Genomic DNA, 6,573 nt, shown 5'->3' with positions numbered 1-6,573 from the left:
CAAGGGAAGGCACTTTATCCCTTCTTTCTCTCTTTCTGTGGCTTCAGAGAGGCAGTAAAGAAGGGGAGGAGGATACTTATGTTTCCCCTCCCTTCATTCATTCTTTCATTTCTCATCACATGTGTTTACCAGCACTTTCTAGCTGGCGGACACTGCTTTGGGAGCTGGAGGTACAATGGACAACAAAAACAGGGCTGGTTCCTGCCCTCGTGGAGCCTATGGTCTGGTGGCAAGTTAGACCTTTTTTTTTAATTTTTAAAAATTATTTATTTATTTGGCTGTGCTGGGTCTTAGTTGCAGCATGCTGATCTCTTAGTTGTGGCACGCAAACAGTTGAGGCAAGTACAATCTAGCTCCCTGACTAGGGTTAGAACGTGGGCCCCCTGCCTTGGGAGTGAAGAGTCTTAGACACTGGACTGCCAAGAAAGTCCCAAATTTATCCTCTTAATAATTTTTTAATTTTTTTGAATACTTCTTTATTTGGGCTGTGCTGGGTCTTAGTTTGCAGCATGTGGGATCTAGTTCCCTGACCAGGGATCGAACCTGGGCCCCCTGCATTGGGAGCTCAGAGTCTTAGCCACTGGACCACCAGGGAAGTCTTGAGACAGACTTCAATCAAACAAAACATGAATTAGTGTCTAGTTACCCCTAGAGATCCAGATCTAATTGAGCTGGAGGAGGGTCCAGGCATCAGTATATTTTATAAGCTCCACAGGTAATTCTAACAGGCTTCCAGGGCTGGGAATCACTGGGCTAGACCACACAGTTCTAATCAAGCACCAGGAAGCATTTTCATTTACCTTACAACAATGGTGAAGTTGCTGAAAAGAGGTGGTATAGTAATATTTGGGTATTATTATTTTTAATAAGCTTTATTTTGAAATAATTATAGATATCCATAAAGTTGTAAGAAATAATACAGAGAGATCCTATTTCCCCTCTACCCAGTTTTCCCCAATGGTCATATGTTGCAAAACTATTGATATAATACAATATCACAGCCAAGATACTGGCACTGATACAGTCAAGTACAGAATATTTTTAACACCATAACGATCCTTCCTGTTGCCCTTTGATAGCCATGCAAATTCTCCCATATCCTCCCAAATCCTGGTGATCATTAATGTAATCTCTATACTTTTGTCATCCTGTAATCCTGTCATTTTCAACAATGTTATAGAATGGAATCGCACAGTATTTAACCTTTTGGGATTGCCCTTTTCCTCTCAGCATAATTACCTGGAGATTCATAAAGGTTGCTGCATATATCGATAGTTTGTTTCCTTTTTCACTGAGTAACAGTAGTCCATGGTACGAATGTACCACAGCTAAACCATTCATACATTAGAGGACATGTAGGTTGTTTCCAGTGTTTAAAGATTATAAATGGAGCTGCTAAACATTCATCTGAATGTAAGTCTTTATTTTTCTGGGATGAAATCTCAACATTCTAATTGTTGTGTTCTATGATATTGACGTGTAGAATCTGTCATGCATAAAGAAACTATCAAGTTGTTCCAGAGTGCCTGTACCATTTTACATTCCCAACATTGAAGAATGAATGATCCAGTTTTTCCTCATTCTCATCAGCAAGTAATGTCACTATTTTTTTTTTAATTTAAACTATGATGATAGGTGGAGAAGGCAATGGCACCCCACTCCAGTACTCTTGCCTGGAAAATCCCATGGACGGAGGAGCCTGGTAGGCTGCAGTCCATGGGGTCGCCAAGAGTCGGACACGACTGAGCGACTTCACTTTGGCTTTTCACTTTCATGCATTGGAGAAGGAAATGGCAACCCACTCCAGTGTTCTTGCCTGGAGAATCCCAGGGACGGGGGAGCCTGGTGGGCTGCCATCTGTGGGGTCGCACAGAGTCGGACACAACTGAAGCGACTTAGCAGCAGCAGCAGCAGCAGCATGCTGATAGGTATGGACTTCCCAGGTGGCACTAGTGATAAAGAACCTGCCTGTCAATGCAGGAGACATAAGAGACACAGGTTTGATCCCTGGGTCAGGAAGATCCCCTGGAGGAAGGCACGGCAATCACTCCACTATGCTTGCCAGGAGAATCCCATGGACAGAAGAGCCTGATGGGCTACAGTCCTTGGGGTCAAAAAGAGTCAGACACGACTGAAGTGACTTAGCAGCAGCAGCATTCTGATAGGTATGTAGTAATATCTTGCTGTGGTTTTAATTTGCATTTTCCTAATGACTAATGTGGAGAAAGCAATGGCACCCTAATCCAGTACTCTTGCCTGGAAAATCCCATGGATGGAGGAGCCTGGTAGGCTGCAGTCCATGGGGTCGCTAAGAGTCGGACACGACTGAGCGACTTCACTTTCACTTTTCACTTTCATGCATTGGAGAAGGAAATGGCAACTCACTCCAGTGTTCTTGCCTGGAGAATCCCAGGGACAGGGGAGCCTGGTGGGCTGCCGTCTATGGGGGTGCACAGAGTCAGACACGACTGAAGTGACTTAGCAGCAGCAATGACTAATGAGCCAAGCATCCTTTTGTGTGCTTACTTGCCTTTCGAATATGCTCTTTGGTGCAGAGTTTCTTCATGTCTTTTCTAATTAGATTGTTAGATTTTAATGTTAGGTTTGAGAGTTCCCTTTTATATTCCAGATACTAGTCCTTTTTGTTGAATATGTGGTTTGGAAATACCTTTTGCCATTCTGCAACTTGTTTTTCATCCTCTTGACAGAGTCTTGCAGAGCAAAAGTTTCTAACTGTGATGAAGTCTAATTTTTTTCCTTTTATGAATCATGCTTTTGGTGTCAAGCATAACTCTGCCTAGTCCAAGATCATGAAGAATTTCTCCTATGTGTTTCACTAAAAGTTTTATAGTTTTCTTTTCTACATTTAACTTTTATTAACCATTCTGAGTTAATTTTTCTGTAAAATGTGAGTTTGGAGTCAAGGTTCATTTTTTTCCCCCTATGAATTGTTCAACATCATTTGTTCAAAATGCTGTCTTTACTCCATGGGACTTCTTTTACATCAATGTCAAAACATCATTTGTGCACATTTGTGTGAGCCGAACTCTGAGTCTTTCTGTTCTGTTCCATCAATCTACAAGTCTATTCCTCTGCCAGTACCACAGTCTTGACTATAGCGGCTATATAATAAGTACAGAGCCTAGGTAGAAGGATATATTTCCTTTCAGTTAATAATACAAGTCAAGAGAAAATATGGATAGACTCTACAATGGCAACAGTTATTCTAGACAGAAGCTTTGCTATTTACAGATAGCTCTATGTCCCTAATACATCATTTCTGATAAGGGAAAATGTGATAGGCAAAATTTCTCCACGCCAATGATTTTATTTTATGAGAGGCCTGTGCCTGTGTGAATGTTCAGTTGCTTCAGTTGGGTCTTTGCGACCCTATAGATGGACCTAGATATTATCATACTAAGCGAAGTCAGATAGATAAATACCGTATGATATCACTTATATGCGGAATCTAAAATATGACACAAATGAACATATATATATATATGAGACAGAAACAGAGAACTGGTGGTTGCAAAGGGGAGGGGGGAGGGGAGGGAAGGACTGGGAGTTTTGGGTTAGCAGATGCAAACTATTATATATAGGATGGATAAACAGTAGGGTTCTACTGTATAACACAGGGAACTATATTCAATACTCATAATGGAGAAGAATATTTTAGAAAATGTATATATATATATCTGTGTATAACTGAATCACTTTGCTATATAGCAAAAATGAACACAACATTGTAAATCAACTATACTTTAATAAATTTCCTTTAAAAAGGAATTTAAACCTTTAGTTAACCAAAGGAAGCCTATGAATGAAATTGTGCCACAAATCAAAAGGGTATTAACTGGAAGAGAAGTCCTGATGCCGATGGGGGGACAGTGAAGATAGCAGAGACCCCTGCCCCACTGCAGAAAGAATATTCAAGACCAGAGGCACAGAAGAGCAGGCAAGGTGTGGCTCACTTGAGAGAAAATAAAACCTTTCCCAGCAGGGGAGCCACCAAACAAGAACTTCATAGTGTTAACAAGGGGTAGATTTTAACAGAGAAATAGCACTTTCCCTCAAGTAAGCAGCCTGAAGTAACCCACAATAAGTAGTAGACACCCTACAGCTATCAAAAAAATTCTGATATTGGCACCTGGGTGACAGACATTCATGTTTAGGTAAGAAAACTGTTAAAATGTATTCACGATGCCACTTTCCTTTACTTGGTGCAGTTTGCCCAGGTATTAGGATTTACCTCTCAGATGCTATTGTTAGATCAAGAAGCCTATTCTACACGTGTTATAACATCTATATGTATAATAAGTCTATTATACATGTAATATAAATAATAAGTTGTTATTCAACAAAAGTGTTTGTCACTCAGTCCTGTCCGACTCTTTGTGACCCCATGGACTGTAGCCTGCCAGGCTCCTCTGTCCATGGGATTCTCCAGGCAAGAATACTGGAGTGGGTTGCCATTTCCTTCTCCAGGGGATCTTCCCAAGGCAGAGATGGGACACGGTTCTCCTGCACTGCAGGCAGACCCTCTGCCCACTGAGCCACCAGGGAAGGCCTGCCTCTCACATCTCCCCAAGCGGTTCTAATATACAGTCAACGATGCCCATTTCTGCCTGTAGTTTTCATGTGCATTAATGACTGAACATTAGAACCACTTGGGGAGATATGCGAAGTATACATGCCAGGGGGCCCACTTTCAAAAATTCTCATTCAGTGAGTCCAAGAAAGGTCCAAATTTGAATATTATTTTCTAGAGAGACATCACCATACACTGGCTTCCTGAAACGGAATTACTAGGCATAAAAGGAAATGATCAGCTGTTGTCGGGTTGCCGTCAAACCTGTGGAGCTGTAAACCTTTAAAGCTCCCAACCTTGCTACTTTTCCCCATCATTTGGAAACTCATAAAAATCTTGAGGTCTAGCTGCACCCACACCAATAAAATAAAAACTCTGGAAAAGGAATTTAGGCATCAGCTTTAAAATATTTATAGACAAGGTCCAGAGTCAAGATTTAAATGAGTGGCTTTATTATTAGAGATGCTCCACAAGAATTAGAACAGGCAGTCCTTAGGTGTTGGTCCTTACAGAAACTGATCAAAACATTTCTTTAAACTTCTGATCCTCATTGCTTCAGTTCTATTAGCTATCACTATTCACCTAGAGTTTTTAAAAGGCACTGGTTGCCTAAATGTACTGGTCATTTTAATACCCATCGTCTGAGACAGTATTCTCAATGTATGGAGGCTTTTTTACAAATTCATCAGGATTCTGTTGTGGCTAAGTTGTGAAGCACAATTATCTCAGCATTGACCTAAATTAGACCTCTAGCAGGGAATTTCAAGACTGTAATTTACTGCACGCTTGTGCAGTTAAAGGACAGAACTGTTTTATGAAATAGGCAGTAATGAATACAAGAAGTCTCATTTTAAACAAACAGATATTGGTAAACACATGACCGTAATTAATGAATTTGCTAACAGTTCACTATTTTTAGGAACAACAAGCTAAGCATAGCACTAAATCTGTGACACAGTTTCCAGATTTGAAAAGAAATATTTCTTTATAAGCAAATGATTTTTTTTTTAATAGTAGAAAGCCGTTTTCCACGGGCATTGTTCAGAGTTACTTTGTTTTGTTTTGTTTTTTTTTCAGAGCAGTCAACACATTTTATAATATCCCTGAAAATCATTTTAAACTCAATTTCTTCCAATGCATGGACAGACCATAAATAAAGCTTTGTCTGAGTACAGCAGTGAAAGAAAAACAGCGTCACATTCGTGAAGATATCTGATAACTTGAATTTCAAATTTAAAGAAAGAAAAACAGATAGAAATGCACTCAGTTTTCATGTTTACCTTTAACATGCATGGCCCTAAGCAAAACTTGGAAGTAAATGTAGATTGGTTCGTAGTCTCCCTCCGCTTCTGGGAGCCTAATCAGTTGCTTTGAGCCTTTTTTTCCCCTGCTTCTCCTCTTCTTGTCAGAGCTGATAGCCTCCCCTCTCAAATCTTACCTCTAAAAAGAAATCAAATCTGTCTTGTTTATTTGTTCCTTAATAGAAATGTTCTTTCTAATAAAAGCCCTCCCAAGGATATTAGCATTTTAAGATTTTCTTCATTATTCTTATAACAACAATAATGGTAGTGGTTGTTGTTAAAAAGGAACAGTCATACCCTGAAGGAAATGAGTTAGAATAATATTGAATCAGGAAATTTTTTTGTGCTCCCAGCTAGAGTTGCTTGGAAAAAGAAAAAAAAAAAAAACATTATATATACTTACATCTTAAAGAGAAAAAAGAATTACTATACAAATGCCTTGTTGTGCCAAAAGGAGGAAAAACGAATTTAGAATGTGCCTGTGTACACACACACACACACACACACACACACATATATGGATTTAAAGATGCTTCTCAGACTACCATCTAGAATGCATGACTCAGAGAAAAGAGATCTGGGAGCTCAGAGAAGCAACCACTATTATGAATCCATAGAGGTGGTGATGATTCCATGGAGATGGCAGGATACAAACTAGACATTTATGGGATGGAAAATTTC

At 39.7% G+C, this 6,573-nt stretch overlaps 1 non-coding gene across 1 annotated transcript; it reads right to left on the bottom strand.

Moving 5' to 3' along the window:
* On the bottom strand, positions 523-595 carry TRNAG-CCC. The gene has a single exon. It is a non-coding gene; the product is annotated as a tRNA-Gly (tRNA).

Source organism: Capra hircus, chromosome 26 (assembly GCF_001704415.2).
Source record: "Capra hircus breed San Clemente chromosome 26, ASM170441v1, whole genome shotgun sequence".
Lineage (NCBI taxonomy): Eukaryota > Metazoa > Chordata > Mammalia > Artiodactyla > Bovidae > Capra > Capra hircus.
This window is presented reverse-complemented; position numbering and strand designations above follow the sequence as displayed.